Source organism: Phascolarctos cinereus, unplaced genomic scaffold, assembly GCF_003287225.1.
Source record: "Phascolarctos cinereus isolate Bilbo 61053 unplaced genomic scaffold, phaCin_HiC Scaffold_366;HRSCAF=974, whole genome shotgun sequence".
Classification (NCBI taxonomy): Eukaryota; Metazoa; Chordata; class Mammalia; order Diprotodontia; family Phascolarctidae; genus Phascolarctos; species Phascolarctos cinereus.
This window is the reverse complement of record NW_027555698.1, coordinates 10,526-27,997: the sequence shown is the minus strand read 5'-3', so window position 1 is coordinate 27,997 and position 17,472 is coordinate 10,526. Positions and strand designations below refer to the sequence as shown.

The window sequence follows — 17,472 nt, the reverse complement described above, 5'->3', positions numbered from 1 at the left end:
ATCCCCCACATTTCACAGCATACTGAGGCAGAACTTTGAGCCAATAGCTCTTTATTAAAAGGAACATAGTCCCATCTAATGTGGTGGACCTTAGATCTTCTTCACAATCTGAGACGACCCCTTCCTCCAGGGCCTTAATTTTATAGCGCTTGATACCAAGAGGGTAGAGAAGAGGCAAAGCAAAATACAGTCTCATTGGTTGATAGACCTATATCTTGACCTTCTAGGAGAGACTTCAGTTCATGCCTGTGGTTAATGACGAATAGAGGATGTCAGAACTGACGGCCATTCACTGGTCCCATGTTGGGTATGAGATTCGTAGGCAGCTCTAGTAGACAGGATCATCCATTGGTCAAGGGCTCATAGGACTACTGGTCAAATGCCATAGGCCCATTTCCCTAACAAAGGAATGTTAGGGGTGGAAGGACAGTCAAAAATAGCTGGGGACTTTCCATGTCCTTGAGTCACCTCTGCCACATTGGGTTTAATCACCTACTCAGCAGAAAGGTTGGAAGTGCTCTAGTTAGCTTCCTGGAGTTAAGCAGGTAGATTCACTAGACTGACTAACTGTATATCAGTAGACAAATATAACAGTAATAGTCATTTCCACTACAGAATTACAGCAACCTGAAAGTTTGGAATAAAATAGGTGCCCAATTAGTCATCTGTCACATTACCCAGTTGCAGATGCAGTCCACCCCCAAGTCCAAGTTCCCAGAATCCCTCAGTGGGGCCATAGTTTTGTGTACTTTGAGCATATACACTCCTCACCTGAAAACCACCAGCTCTGTCTCCAAGCCATAAATTGATAAGGGATTCCTTGTGGTTTGTTCAGATTTTCAAGCCAATTGCAGTGAATGAAGTCAACATGTACGGCCAGCATCTATCTGGTCATTCAGTGAATCCTGGACCTCCTAAAGGGGGGATGGTGTTTGGGTATGTCTAGGCTCTCTGCCATTGACTGTAGGCCCCAGTGATGGTACTACCAACTAGTGTAGAATGGTCTTTTACATTCCAGTTTCATTTAGCCATTAATAGTCAGATTAGGTTTTCCAAAGAAATATTTACTTCAAAGATATGTTAACAGATATATAAATAAAGGACATAAGGCTTCATCCTCTCTCTCCATCCTCCTTGCACACACACACACACATGCACACATATACACAGTATCTCAGTCTCTGGGCAGGGCAGTAGCATCACAGTTTAGCTAAATTCCTATAGAGTACAGTCTCTGGTCCCTAATCCCCAATCCCACTTCAGTTTACATCCCCAGAACCATGGCATCTGAGGTTTTCCTTGCCAGGTTGCAAGCTGCCACATCCTGCCTGAGATCTTGGATCTTTAGACACCATGAGTTGAACTACTGATCCAGTAGAGATCACCTCCTGCCCCGAAAATGAGAAGGACAAATGATTGAAGAAGATCAGTGCCCTAGGCCTGAGGGAAAAAGAGCAGAGGAAGGAAGGAATCCTCCTTCCACCTGATCCTGGGTGAGCTAGGACCTTTACCTTCTGATCTGCATCTGGAAAGAGCTGCAACAGGGAAGAGAGCAACTGTCCAGAGAGGCTCCTTTCAAGATGCAGCATTTTCCTACCAGGTAGGGAATTACAGAAGCTGCTCCCACTCTCGTGACAGGGAGCTGCAGATAGCAGGGTGCCCCCAGGTAGGTGATCTTGACTTGTGCAAAGAAAAGTTCTATTACAGGAACAGTATTTTGTTTGATCCTCACAACAGCTCTGGGAGGTAAGAGCTATTATCTCCATTTTACAGTGGAGGAGCCTGAGACAGACAGGTTAAGTGACCTGCCCAGGGTCACAATGCTAGCAGCTGTCTGAGGGTGGATTTGAACTTGGGTCTTCCTGAGTGCAGGCCCAATGTTTGAGCCATCGCACCAACTAGCTGCCTCCAGGCAATGATAGTTGTGTCAAAGTGTCAGTGATAAACTCTTACTGGAGGTAAGTATTTTGCCCAAAGGGGAGGTCCTCAAGAAGAAGGGTTAGTATATGTGAGAGTTATTGTTAAAGTATGAATGATAAGATTTGGCAATAAGTTGGTCATCTCAGGTGGGTGTGAGTGAGGAGTGAAGGATGACACTCAGGTCAGGATCCTGGTGATTGTACAGATGGAGAGTTCTAGGAAAGCTTGGAACAGAGAGGAGGAGGAGAGGTGCGATGATGGGTGCTTCTTCACCCAGGAGTTTCCTAGCCCAGTGAAATGACAGGTATAGCCATTCCATTATTTCATGGAAAATAAGATGAAAATAGGAATTAGTCATTCTCAGCATCTTCCTATGAGGCCTGAAAACCTCTCCCAAGACAAGCCAAACAATCTGTCTCTGTCCCAGCTGTGGGGGAAAAACTCAGCTCTGTTTCTTCATCCACAGTACTTGATAGCCCTCTACTCGAATAAAAGTGAGTTTGTTCCCTGCGCGATCAAACTGAGATTTGCCATCTAAAGTATTCTTGTTTTTCAGATAATTGACTTTTGGAATATTGATTTCCAAGATTTCTCTGGTTTTTGCTAGAAGTTGCTAGATCCTGTGTGATACTGAGCCATTCCTTGGAATTTGAATACTTTCTTTCTGGAGTTTTGCCACATTTTTTTTTCATATGGATGATATGAATTTTAGGCACAATATTCCTGGGATTTTTCAATTATCCTGTGACTCTGAGTATAATCATGCTATATTGTTGGTCTTTCAGTCAGTATCTACCAAGTACCTGCTATGCACCAGGCATCCAAATGGCTGATACAAGGAGGAGGGTGTGACTTGTTCTGCCTGGTACCAGAGCACAGAAATAGGAGCTAAGCATGGCAGGTGCAGAGAGGCAGACTTTAGACTCAAACTAGGAACAGACTCCCTAGCAAAGAAAACCATGTAAAAGTGTAACCTATAATCCATTACTGGAGAGAGTAATAATAATAACGGCTAATATTTCTATAGTGCTTACTAGGTGCCAGGCACAGTGCCAAGAACTTTACCATTATTATCTCATTAGGTCCTCACAACAACCCTAGCACTTGGTGCTATTATGATTCCCATTTTACAGGTGAGAAAACTAAGACAAACAGAGGTTAAGTGACTTGCCCTACATGACACAGCTATTAAGTGTTTGAGGCCAAATTTGAACTCGGGTCTTCTTGACAACATGCCTGGCTCTATCCACTGCATCACCTAGCTCCCTAGGTGGCTGTACTCCCTGCCCTGGAGGTCTTCAAGCAAAGCTATAGGAACACTTGTTGAGCATTTGGAAAGGGGACTCTTGGTTAGGTATGAGTTAAAGAAACCCACCTTTGGAGTGTCATCTCATTATTACATTTTGATAGTCCTTGATTCTTGACTGGGAAGGAAATCAAGACCACAATTGGTCACAGCCACAGCATCTTCCTGTGAGACCCAGAAACCTCCCCCTGAGGGAGCCCAGACAAGCTTCCCCTGACCCAGCTGGGGGGAAGGAGAAGCCCCTGGGAGCTGATGCCTGGTCAGGTTTTTGTTCAGAGCTGTATCTCTGTGAGAGGCCAGTTAATGCTCTGCTGACAGTAGTGGTCTGCAGCATCCTCAGCCTCCACACTGCTGATTGTGAGGGAGAAATTTGTCCCAGAGCCACTGCCACTGAACCTCGAGGGGACCCCATCGTGCAGGTTGGAAGCAAATCTAATGAGGAGCCTAGGAGGCTGGCCTGGTTCCTGTTGGTACCAGTGTAGGTTGTTGCCAGTGCTCTGACTGGCCGTGCAGGACATGGTCACTTTCTCTCCTGGAGACACAGACAGGGAGGCTGGAGACTGGGTCAGCTCAGTGGCCCCTCGGGCATCTGCAATCAAAAACACAAGATAAAGAGTGAGAAAAATGCAAATCCATATTTACATCAGGATAAATCTCTTTGACAGTGTTGTGAGTTAAACCTTCCTGTGTTGGGCCCTGCCCCCATGATCACCAGTGAAGAGCCACATTTTCTCTCTGACCCTCAGAATCACACGCGTTCTGAGTTCTGCCCAGAGGGACAAAAAACAGGGCTGTCGCTGCTCTTCCTCACTCACCTGGGATTCAGAGCAACAGGAAAAAGAGGAGGTGAGCCTGGGACCCCAATGTCCATATGCCTGGGTTCTGAGCTACCCAGCATCTTCCTCCCTAGCTGCCTTTTTATAGCTGCTCTCTTCAGTAGCTTCAGAGGCTGGGAGTGAGCCATGCAAAACAGCTCAGGGAGGGAGGCTTCTGCCCACAGGACAGGCCCCAGTGATCTCACCTCTTGGGCAGTCCAGAACCCTGAGCTGTGTGAGTGCAGCATTGCCTTTCTGGGGCCCTGGAATGGGGGTATCCCAGGTGTTAGATCCTACCCTGTCCCCATGATCCCTGAAAACCTCAAAGGTTCCAAGAAAGCTCAGGACCAGACTGGGTCCAGCCTGGAAGTGATTCATATATGTGTGTAGTGACTTCAACAGGGTTACCCTCTGCCATGTCCTGAAGCACCTGCTCATCAATTACGATTCTTATTATATCCCCCTTGTTCACAGTGATTGGTATGACTGGCTGATCATCAGGGAGGAATTTGTAGGCATTAGTCAGTATGACAGAAGGTAGTGGATTCAGAGGACCTGAATTCAAATGTGGCCTCAGCTATCTGTGTGACTGTGCTACCCTGGGGAAGTCACTAAACTCTGCCTGCTTCCCCCAAAAAATAAATAAATAAAAGCCTCTCCTACGGCCACACAATGCACAATCTATAATTTGATATATAAGTTAAAGGAAACTTCTCTCCCATAGACTACAGTGTTACCCATCCTGCAGCAGCCTCTCCCCAAAGACCTGGCCAGCCCTCCCCTGGGCACTAGAGCTTCTCTCCACCTTTGCTCCTCTCTCCCACCCTCACTGGCTCCCTGGTGCCTGGTAATGGCTGGGCTCAGTAGCTGTTCAGTGACCATCACCCACTGCTCCTGCCCACCCTGGTTTCCTGTCTCTGTCCCCCCTGCACTGTCCAGTCGCTGTCCTCAGCTCCCAAGACATGATGGCCTTTGCTCCCAAACAGACCCTGGCCTGTGCCTTCAACAGTCCTCTCCTTCTCAGCCTCCAGTGGACATTTGTCTCCTTTGCTCCAGGAGCACATCTCTTCCTCTCTTTGGATACAGGGAAGACTTATGAGGACACATTTACAGATTAAAAATGTACCACCAGACCAGAGGGTTTCTATGATATTGAAACCATGGCTCCTTAGGGATGGCTAGGTGATGTAGTAGGTAGGAAGCTGGACCTGGAATCAGGAAGGCCTGAATGCAAATCCAGTCTCAAATTCTTACTAGTTGTGAAACCCTGGACAAGTCACTTTTCTGCTATTTCAGCTTCCTCGTCTTGAACATGGGGATAAAAATGGCAGCTACCTCCTGGTGTGGATGAAAAGAGGTAATATTTTAAAAACATTTTGCAAACTTTAAAGCACTATAGAAACACAATTGTTATTGTTGTTATCTTTATTATTATTTCCAAAAAAGTACAGCTAAAACAACAGACTCCATATCATGAATATTTTATTTATTTTGACTTCTGATAATTTTATTGTTTTCTTTTGCTTTTTAATCATATTTACTTACAAATATATCCCTGTCACTTCTTCAGATCAGTAAGACCTCCCTTATCACAAATTTTTATAAAGAAAGGAGAAAAAGAAACAATTCAGCCAAACCAAACAGTGCTCACTTCTGACATCATATGTAATATAATAAAAGACACAAAGAAACATTGTTCCCAAAGAGTAGAGAAATTGGAGGGTTGAGGATAAAAATAATCAGTGTTATGCTGATAAATGTTTAACAACTAGATTTTTAAAAAGTAGCAGGACACACTTTCACATTTAATCTTCATGATGAACACTTTTTCCATCACTTCCTTAAGTCTAGACAATCTACAACACAATAAATCTAGCACTGATCTGTAGTATTTGCTGGTATTTGAGCTGTAAATGTTCACCTGAAATTTTAACAACCGGCTCCTCAGGCCCAGTTTAAGCTGGCTACAGCTGAGCCCTGAATACAATTTGAACTCTCTTGGTGTTAGGAGAGTTTGCCCAGCCTCTCTTTGTCATAGATTCTGCCCACCCTCTTAACCCTGTCCCCCAAGCCAGGCAACTGCTGGTGCCCTAGGGGTAACTCTCCAGTTCTATTTCACAAGAATGGGCTGGGCATTAGATCATATCTTTCCATGGCAGTCATGGCTTTTACAGAGGATATTTGGGAAGGACATCATAATAAAATAACTACTCACTATTGTTTTGGAGAAGAAGTTGTAGAGAAATTCTATGATACTTGCAAAATCCCTCTAAAGCAAATCAACATATGATAAGCTACTCATGGTCTCAAAATTGGGCATCACTTCAAATGGTCAAAAATATGTTAGAATATATGGATCAGGAATGGGGAATGAGTCAAAACTGTAGACTATACAGAATCCTCATACCTCTAAAGCCTGTATATTTTCTCTGAGAAAAGGCTTAGTAGGAGCTAGATATGAAAAGCACCATGTAAAGTCACAAAAATAAGATATTGATTGTATTTTCCAGAGGTAGTAAATGATTCATTATTGATGTAAGACTCATTCCTGTATCAGTTCTCTATATAGTCATGAAGAGATCTAGAGTTTTGGGGGTGCTCCTGGGAACGCCTGAGATTGCGATGCTGGGCTGTGCCTGAAAGAATTCAACTCAATCTTCTTCTAGCCAGAGGAAAAGTTTATTAGTGATAAAACATACAGGCCAGGTGATGCCCCTAAGGATGAGCGGGCATGAGAAAGTGTCAGCCTTTTGGGCATGAGATTCTCAGCATCTGAATGGGGGCTAGGGTGGATCTTACATACAATAAAATCACTTTGGGTGGCCACAGGAGGGGTCTGGGAAAAGGGTCTAGGTAAGAATTCTGATTGGGAGGTCTGAGAGATTGAATAGACAATGGGAATAGATAATGGAGGGAACTGGAAGGTATCTGAACCTGAAAGTTTAAGGGTTTTATGGGGCCTGTAATGAAGGGAACTGGAAGGCATCTGAGTAAGGTCAAAAGGTGGGGCTAGGGGTTTCAAAGGGAGATAAGGAGCTGGCGTCTGTGGACAAATGGGAGCCAGATTCCCTTTGGGGCAAGGGGCGAAGATCTTTGCTTAAGCTCACACTCCATCAGTCAGACTCCTGATTTGTTTGAGTAAAGATGAAAAGTGAGACATGCATTTAAACATTTCCATCTCTACATATTTAAATGAGTTGTTGACACTGAAAAATAGGACAGCAGATAATAAAAAAAATCAATTACTATGACATCATATGAAAGTTCAACCTATAAAACTCTATTGTCATAGAGAAGAGGCCAAAAGAAACTAAAAATGAGCAAATATTTAATTGACTTGCCAAATGGAAAAAACTGGAATTCAAGGGCAATACCAGCTTACATTCTAAGTTAATTTGGAGAATTTTCTAAGAAGATTTATGATGGTATCACCTCATTGATGGTGCTCTCATAAGAAACAGAGAGACAGAGAGAGAGAGAGATACAGACAGACAGAAAGTGACAGAGAGACAGAGGGAGACAAAGACAGAGAGAAAAAAGCAGAGTAAGGAAAATAAGAACAGCTCAAGACACTATTTAATAGCGTCTATAGGTTATTTAGGAATAAAAGTAGATGGAGAGAAGTAGAAAGAGGAAGAGGAGGGGGAGGAGTAGTTAGATTTTAGTCCCCTTCTTTTAAAGATGAGGAAACAGACAAGATGAAGAAATTTCTCCAAGGTCTAGGAAGCAAATTAAATATTTGCCCCCTTTTTATGGTCTTTTGAACTTCTTTCTATGACAGTAGAGTTTCATTGGATGAACTTTCATATGAAGTCATTGTTAATTGATGCCATTGTCATTTTCTGCTGTCCTATTGTTCAGTGTGCATAATGTGTAAAATATATCTGGATGGAATTGTTTTAAAAGCATGTCTCACCTTAGTTCTTTGCTCCCAACAAATCCGTAGTCTCACCATCCAGAGCAATTATACAGGAATGAGTCTTATATCAGTAAGGAATCATTTCCTATCTATGAAAATATGATCAATACCTTATTTTTGTGACTTTACTAGGTGCTTATCTGAGGATTCTGTATAATCTACAGTCCGTGACTCTTTCATTGCTTATTCCTGATCCACACATTCTAACATTTTCCCACCATTCCCAATTTTGAGTTGAAGTCAATGAGTAACTTATTGTAGCTTAATTTAGTTTAGAGTTACTTCTGAAATTTCCTAGAACTTCTGTAGAGTTTCTTTTCACACAGCTAGTACATGGCTAAATCTAGATTTGAACTCAAGTCCTCCTGACTCCAAGGGCAGAGCTCTATCCACTGCATCACCTAGGTGCTTTTCAAAAAATTTTTATTTATTTTGTTTTATTTTTCTTTATTTTATTAATTTATTTTGATTTATCAATAATCACTTCCATATGCTTTTGAGTTTAAAATTGTTCTCCCCCTTCCTCCCTACCAGCCTCCCCAAGATGGCACACAATCTGATATAGGCTATACATTTACATTCCTATTAAACATATTTTCACATTAGTGATGTTGTAAATAAAAATTAAAACCAATAGGAGGAACCATCAGAAAGAGGAAACAAAATTCAACAGAAGAGAAAAAAAAATAGCAATTCACTTCCATAGTTCTTTCTTTGGATGTGGATAGCATTTTGCATCATGAGGCCTCTGGAGATGTCTTAGATGCTTATACTGTTGGGAAGGGTTAACTTTATTAGTATTAGTCATCGCACAATGTGACTGTTATTGTGTACAACGTTCTCTTGGTTCTGCTCACTTCACTCAGCATCAGACTATACAAGCTTTTCCAGGTTTTTCTGAAGTCAGCCTGTTCATCATTTCTTATAGCATGATAGTATTCCATTACATTCATATACCACAGCTTGCTCAGCCATTCCCCAGTTGATGGGCATCCTCTCAATGTCCAATTCTTTGCCTCCACAAAAAGAGCTGCTGTGAATATTTTTGTACATGTGGGTCCTTTTCCCATTTGTATTATCTCTTTGAGATATAGCCCTCACCTAGGTGCTTTTTAAAGGATCCTGTGGTTACTCCATTTGCATGGAAATTCATTTTCCAAAGTTCCCAGATCATCTCAGTAGAGTCAAGGAGGAAGAAAAATGAGCTCTCTCTAGTGTAGAGGGGCCCATCCAAAGCATGGATTCTTGTAGTACCCCTTTAATGAATGAATAAATAATGAATTAAAAAATACTGATTAGGTACTTACGATGGACCAAACATGGTGCTAAGAGCTGGAGACCCAAGCAGAGCTGTAGAATTTTTTAGCAGCTTCCAAATTTCCCCATCATTTTTGTCAAGCCAATCTTGATGTTTGCAAGGGTTCTGGCCCAGATGAATAAATGTGGCATCATACACCCAGTAACTGAAAGCTGCCTACTCCTTTTCTGCTACCCCCTTTCCAAAATGTGTTGCTCAGCTTTCCCTCCAAGTAGGCAACAGACTATTGTCTCTCCAGGAAGCACTCTTATCTGTTGATAGTAAGTCTTCTGGGAGTCATCTTGCTTGCTGCCACTGCTTTTATTGAATGTGAATGTTTAGGTTGGAGAGGAGAAGTCTGTGATGAGTCCAGTACTCTGCACCACACATCCTACTGGTTATTTACAATATCCTGCTGTCTCTTCTCAGCACAATGACATAGTCCATTAAATGGCAATGCATAAGGCAAGAGTACATCCATGAAGTTTCATGCAACCTTATACTACACATAGAAGCTGTAAGAATTCTGATCAACATAATTACTAACCATGATGTCATGGGAAGAGTGATGAAGTATGTTTCATCTTCTGACAAAAGAAGACTCAAGTGGTAGAATGAGAAATAAATTTTTGAACACGAACAATGTGAGAAGCTGTTTGACTTCATTTCTCAAGTAAATAGAGAACTATGTCAAATTTATAAAAATAAGAGCCATTCCCCAATTGACAAATGATCAAAAGATATAATCAGTTTTCATATGAAGTAATCAAAGCTACCTATAGCCATTTGAAAAAATACTCTAACTCACTATTGATTGGAGAAATGCAAATTAAAATAATTCAGAGGTATTACCCATACCTATTAGATTGGCTAATAAGACAGAAAAAGTAAATGACAAATGTTGGAGGAGATGTGGGAAAATGAGACTTTAATGCATTGTTGATGGAGTTGTAAATTGATTCAACCATTTTGTAGAGCAATTTGGAACTCTGCGAAAAGGCTATGAAACCATGCAGACCGTTTTACCTAGCAGTACCACCACTAGATCTGCATCCCAAAGGGATTAAAAACAAAAAGGAAAAGGAACTATATGTGTGAAGTATATTTATAGCAGCCCTTTTCTGGGGTCAAAGAACTAGAAATCAAGGAGATTCCCATCTATTGGGGAATGGCTGAACAAGCTGTGGTATGTAATTATGGTGGAATACTATTGTAGTATAAGAAATGATGAGCGAGATGCTCTCAGAAAAAAACTGGAAAGACTTGCATGGGCTGCTGCAAAGTGAAATGTACTGAGTACCAAGTAACAGCAATATTGTAAGATCATCACCGGTGAATGACTTAACTATTCTTAGGAATACAGTGTTGCAAGACAACTCTGAAGGACTTATGTTGAAAAATGCTATTCATCCCCAGAGATAAAACTGATGGTGTCTGAATACAGATTAAAAGGGCCAAGGTCTCCCATTGCATCTTTGCCATCTTCAGTTGTCCTGATGAATATCTGGCTGCTGGACCCAGATGGCTCTGGAGGAGAAAGTGATGCTGGTGACTTTGCACAGCCCTCCCTTATTCAAATCAAAGTCAACTGCAAGTCATATCATCATCTCCCTGATGTCATGGTCCTCTTTGAGAATGGAGGACAAACACAACCACTTTTAAATGTCATAATAATAATATAGTTTCAAGAGTTACAAGTGTCGTCTTCCCTTGCAGGAATGTAAACATTTTGCCCTTATTAACAACGTGTTCTTTTCTTTCCTGCTTACCTTTTTATACGTCTCTTGAGTCTTGTATTTGATGACCAAATTTTCTGTTGAGCTCTGGTCTTTTCATCAGGAAGGTTTGGAGGTCCCTTATTTCAATGAATGTTCGTCTCTTCCCCTGAAGGATTATGCTCTATTTCTCTGGGTAATTGATCAGTCTTTGTAATCTGAGCTCCTTTGCCTTATGGAAGTTCATATTCCATGCCCTCAGATCTTTCAATGTAGAAGCTGCCAGGTCATGCATAATCCTAACTGTGGTCCCTTGGTATTTAAATTGCTTCTTTCTGGCTGCTTGCAATATTTTCTCTTTGATCTGGTAATTTTGGAATTTGGCTACAATATTCCCTGGCATCTTCAATTTGGGATCTCTTTCAGGAGGTGATTGGTGGATTCTTTTGATGATTATTTTATCTTCTGGTTTCAGAACCTCAGGGCAGTTTTCCTTGATGATTTCCTGAAAGATGCTGTCCAGGCTCTTTTTTCATCATGATTTTCAGACGGACCAATAATTTTTTTTTTTAATTTTTTAAATTTATTTTGACTTATCAGCAATCACTTCCATATGCTTTTGAGTTTAAAATTTTTCTCTCCCTTACTCCCCACCACCCTCTCCAAGGTGTCGCACAGTCTCATATAGGATATACATTTACATTCCTATTAAACATATTTTCATATTAGTGAAGTTGTAAGTAAAAATTAAAACCAATAGGAGGAACCATTAGAAAGAGAAAACAAAACTCAACAGAAGAGAAAAAAAATGATAGTGATTGAACTTCCATAGTTCTTTCTTTGGACGTGGATTGCATTTTCCATCACGAGGCCTCTGGGGATGTCTTAGATCCTTGTATTGCTGAGAAGGGTTAAGTTTATCAATATTAGTCATTGCACAATGTGGCTGTTATTGTGTACAAAGTCCTCTTGGTTCTGCTCACTTCACTCAGCATCAGACCATACAAGTCTTTCCAGGTTTTTCTGAAGTCAGCCTGTTCATCATTTCTCATAGCACAGTAGTATTCCATTACATTCATATACCACAACTTGCTCAGCCATTCCCCAATTGATGGGCATCCTCTCAGTTTCCAATTCTTTGCCTCCACAAAAAGAGCTGCTGTGAATATTTTTGTACTTGTGGGTCCTTTTCCCATTTGTTTGATCTCTTTGGGATATAGCCCTAGAAGTGCTATTGCTGAGTCAGAGGGTTATTCACATTTTTATAGCCCTTTGGGCATAGTTCCAAATTGTTCTCCAAAATGGTTGGATCATTTCACAACTCCACCAACAATGCATTAGTGTTCCAGTTTTCCCACATCTTCTCCAGCATTTATCGTTTTCCTGTTTTGTCATGTTGGCCAATCTGATAGGTGTGAGGTGGTACCTCGGAGTTGTTTTGATTTGCATTTCTCTAATCAATAATGATTGAGAGCATTTTTTCATATGACTATAGATGGCTTTAATTTCTTCATCTGAGAACTGTCTGTTCATATCCTTTGATCATTTATCAATTGGGGAATGGCTTGTAGTCTTATAAATTTGTCTTAATTCTCTATATATTTCAAAAATGAGGCCCTTATCAGAGAGACTGGTTGTAAAAATTCTTTCCCAATTTTCTACCTTTCTTCTAATCTTACTTGCATTGGCTTTGTGCAAAACCTTTTCAATTTAATGTAATGAAAATTATCTATTTTGCTTTTTGTAATGTTCTCTATCTCCTGTTTTGGACCAACAATTTTTAAATTGTCTCTCCCAGATCTATTTTCCAGGTCAGTTGTTTTACCAATGAGGTGTTTTACGTTTTCATCTGTTTTTTCATTCCTTTGTTTCTGTTTGACTGATTCTTGATATTTCATAGAGTCATTAGCTTCCACTTGCCCAATTCTAATTTTTAACAAATTGTTTCCTTCTGTTAGATTTTATACTTCCTTTTCCATTTGTCAAATTCTACTTTTTAAGGAGTTAATTTCTTCAGCATACTTCTTTTCCTTTGGCTGATTGTATTTTTTTGGGGGGGGGATGACGGTGAGGCAATCAGGGTTAAGCGACTTGCCCAGGGTCACACAGCTAGTAAGTGTTATGTATCTGAGGCTGGTCCTCCTGACTCCAAGGCTGGTGCTATATCCACTGTGCCACCTCACTGCCCTGCTGAGTGTATTTTTCAAGGACTTGTTCTCTCCAGTGTACTTTTTTCCCCCCGATTTGGTCAGTTTTATTTTTTAAAGACTTGTTTTCTACAGTCGGTTTTTGTCCTTACTTTTCTAAGCTATCGACTCTCTCTTGAATACCTCTCATTTCTTTTCCCAATTTTTCTTCTACCTGTCGTATTTGACTTTTAAAATCCTTCTTGAGCTCTTCAAAGAAGGCTTTTTGGGCTCGAGACCACTTCACATTCCTCTTTGAGGTTTCATATGTGGGTATATTGACAATGTTGTCCTCTTCTGAATTTGTGCCTCCATCTTCCCTTTCCCAATAATAAGTGTCTATAGTCATTGTTCATTTCTGCTTTCTACTAATGGTGCTTGCCTATTTCTTGGCTTTTAAAGTTGAGCTGTCCTGCTGGAGTGCAGAGGGCACTCATGCCCAGCTTCTTGTGCTGGAGGTCAGAGACCTGGTCACTGGCTTTGTGTGCTGGGGCCTCAGGTGCTGGCATCTGGAGACTCTAGGGCTCTGGCAGCTCACCTGTTTCTGGACTGGGGCCAGCAGCAATAGAGCTCTTGGGGTGGGGAGTCTGGTTCCCTGAGGATGCCTGCTTACTCAGGCTTCTTTAAAGCACTCTAATGTTTGGCTGCTGGAGGATGTCTGCCAGCCTGGAGCTGTGCTGAAGCACCGGGAGATTTGGCTGCTGGAGCACCCCAGGGCAAGTGGTGGCTTTCTGAGCTGGTGTTTACCAGTTCCCCTGCCTGTGCTGAGGGACTTGGGAGTGGGATCCTGGTGTTCGAGTTTGCCTATTCCATCACTCTGGGCCTTGGGATCTCTCCCTTAGTTTGCTGAGGTGGGGCTTGCCACTGGCTGGCTGGGAGGCTTCTTGTCCTGTACTGCTCCCCTTCCCCTAGAGTGGGCCTTTCCCATTAATCCCCCAAGCTTCCTGGGGTACAAGACAGCTGCACCCCATGTTCTACTGGCTCTGCTGTTCTAGGGTTTTTTCTGGGTTGATATTTTCTGGGCTTTCAGAGGTCAATAAAGGAGGGTGAGAGTGACTTACTTCTGACTCCAGCAACTTGGCCCCCAGAAGTCTTGAAGCATTCAGTTTTGCTGTGATGTTTTTATTTTCACCTACATCACTGAAGTTATTATATGTCTCATTGTCCTAGTGTTGCTTAGGGAAGTCAGTGGAGAGGCATATAGCAGGGAAGAACTAATGGGAACAAGGAATTATTAAGAAGGGTTAGAATAAAGTTTTTCATGGAAAATGTCAGCTCAAAAATTTTGAGAGACGTGGCAAGAGCATGGAACAAGTGTTGGATAATTCACGTGCTCTACCATGTCCAAGTGATGTCAAGAAAAGTGAAGAAGGGCCCCACTCATTTGGGGGGAGCACTTGCAGTGAACTTGTGCATGCCATGACAAAAGGAGTACTATTGCATGGGCATGGATGGCTGCCTTGTCAGCTGCATCGCTGGAAGAAGCAGACTCCAGGGAGTGTTGGTCAGACTCCAATGCTTTCATGGTGTTCTGCCTTAGTGAAACCACAAATAAACAGTCAGACAAAATGAATCCCCAAAACTCAAGCCCGTGCTTGAAATGTATGTCTCTGTGTTTTGTGTCCATCCCTTCTCCTTCAAGAGGAGGTAACCCACTTCTTGACAGGTCCCAGGGTGTTCTAGTCCTGTCCTGGTTGGAGCACCTCTGGATTAATGCTTTCCCTTCTGGGTGCCTCATTTTAGATGGACTTAGGCAGGCTGGAGTCCAGCCAGAGCAAAACAGCCAGAATGGGGAAAGGACCAGAGGCCAAGAGAAGAAAGGTTGCCTGAAGTGACACAGAAGCTTAACCTGGGGGGGACCATGGGGACATGTCATAACTGCCTTCAGGCATTCAAAGGACTGTTGCAATGAAGAGGGTGTGACTTGTTTTGCCTGGTAGCAAACCACAGAAATAGGAGCAAAGGGTGGAAGGTGCAGGGAGGCAGACTTCAGCTCAAACTAAGAACAGACTCCCTGCTAATGAGAACCACGCACAAGTGTAATTGATGATCAGTTATTGGAGGAAGTAGTAGTAATAAAAGCTAACGTTTCTAGAGTGCTTACTAAGTGCCAAGCACTTTACCATTACTATCTCACAACAACCCTACAGGTTGGTGCCATTGTGATCCCTATTTTATAGATAAGAAATCTAAGACAAACAAAGGTTAAGTCACTTGGCCAGCCTGACACACCTAGGAAGCATCTGAGGCTGGATTTGAACTCAGGGCTTCTTGATAATATGCCTGGCTGTATCCACTGCACCACCTAGCTTATTGGTAGCTACATTCTCTGCCCTGGAGGTCTTCAAGCAAAGCTTTAAGAACACTTGTTGAGAATTTGAAAGGGGACTCTTGGTCAGCTAAAAGTTAGACAAACCCACCTTTGGGTGTCATCTAATCATATAGATTGTGACACTCCATCATTCTTGCCTGGAAGAGAAATCAAGGTCAGAACTGGTAACAGAATCTTCCTGTGAGGCCTAGAAACCTGCCCCCCTGAGGGAGCCCAGACAAGCTGCCCCTGACCCAGCTGGGGGGAAGGAGAAGTCCCTGGGCAGTGATGCCTCCCTCAGCGGTTGCCTGGGCAGGTTTGGTTCAGAGCTGTATCACTGTGAGAGGCCAGTTAGTGCTCTGGTGATGGTAATAGACTGCAATATCCTCAGCCTCCACATTGCTGATTGTGAGGGAGAAATCTGTCCCAGGGCCACTGCCACTGAACCTTGATGAGACCCCATCGTGCAGGGTGGAAGCAAATCTAATGAGGAGCCTAGGAGCCTGGCCTGGTTTCTGTTGGTACCACTGTAACTCATTGCTAATGCTCTGACTGGTCGTGCAGGACATGGTCACTCTCTCTCCTGGAGACACAGACAGGGAGGCTGGAGACTGGATTAGCCCAATGGCCCCTTGGGCATCTGCAATCACAAACACAAGGTAAAGAGTGAGAAAAATGCAACTCCATATTTACAGCAAGAGGAATCTCTTTGACATTGTTGTGAGTTAAATCTTCCTGTCTTGGGCTCTGCTCCCAAGATCACCAGTGCAGAGCCACATTTTCTCTCTGACCCTCAGAATCACACACATTCTGACTTCTCCGCAGAGGGACAAAAGGCAAGGCTGTCTCTGCTCTTCCTCACTCACCTGGGATCCAGAGCAACAGGAAAAAGAGGAGGTGAGCCTGGGACCCCATGTCCATGTGCCTGAGCTCTGAGCTGCCCAGCATCTTCCTCCCCAGCTGCCTTTTTATAGCTGCTGTCCTCAGTAGCTTCAGGGACTGGGAGTGAGCCATGCAAAACAACTCAAGGAGGAGGCTTCTGCTCACAGGACAGGCCCCAGTGATCTCACCTTTTAGATAGCCTGGGAACCTGAACTGGATGAGTGCAGCATTGCCCTTCTGGGACCCTGGTGTGGGGGCATCCCAGTTTTCTTAACTCCTACCCTCTCCCCATGAGCCATGAAAACCTCAAAGGTGCCAAGAAAGCTCAGGACCCGACTGGGTCCAGCTTGGAAGTGATTCACCACACGTGTGCAGTGACCTCAATGGGGTGACCCTTCTTCTAGGCTGAAGCACTTGCCTGTCACTCATGATTCTTCTTACATCCTTACTGGTTCACAGTGATTGCTATGACTGTCTGATTATCAGGCAGGGATTTGTAGGCAGCAGTGTCAGTACAACAGAAGGGAGTCATTTCCTAGTGTTTATGTAAATGTTCTTGGATATTTTTCCCTATCTGTAGGATACCACAGCTCCTGAAGAAAGTTCCTGCTTCTAAAGTCCTTGGAAATGGCAAATGGGTTAGCATATGATTTGATTGGAAGAAATTACATCAGATAAGAGGAATTGCCATCACTTTGCTGCTGCACCCTGAGGACCAAGAGGCCTTTCCATCCAATGTGCAGCTGAAGTTTCCCATATGGGACATCTCCCCCTACTGCAGGGTGAGCTCCTGGAGAGCAGCGGCCATCCCCCAGCTCCACTTGCATTTCCAACTCTTAACACAGTGGTTTGCCCATAATAATTTCCTAATCAGTATTTCTGAATTTGTTAATATTCATTCATTGAGAAAGCACTATAAGAAGCTGTGATTTGGATGGTCCCCTCTACACTGGGGAAAAGTCATTTTTTTCCTCAATGACTGTGTACACAAAGGATGTGGGAAGGTTGGAATATGAATTCCCATGCTAATGGAGGAGCCATAGGATCCTTTAAAAAGCATCTAGGTGGGGTTGCTAGGTGATGCAGTGGACGGAGCACCTGTATTCCATTCAGCAAGACCT

At 42.8% G+C, this 17,472-nt stretch overlaps 1 pseudogene across 1 annotated transcript; it reads right to left on the bottom strand.

Annotated features, from left to right (window-relative positions):
* Window positions 1–3,498: 3,498 nt before the first annotated feature.
* On the bottom strand, window positions 3,499–16,483 carry LOC110204413 (immunoglobulin kappa variable 3-11 pseudogene; annotated as a pseudogene). Its single transcript, XR_013485074.1, has 2 exons — window positions 16,336–16,483; window positions 3,499–3,815 (listed from the first exon to the last, which is right to left on the bottom strand). The product of XR_013485074.1 is annotated as an immunoglobulin kappa variable 3-11 pseudogene (transcript).
* Between the last annotated feature and the right edge of the window lie 989 nt (window positions 16,484–17,472).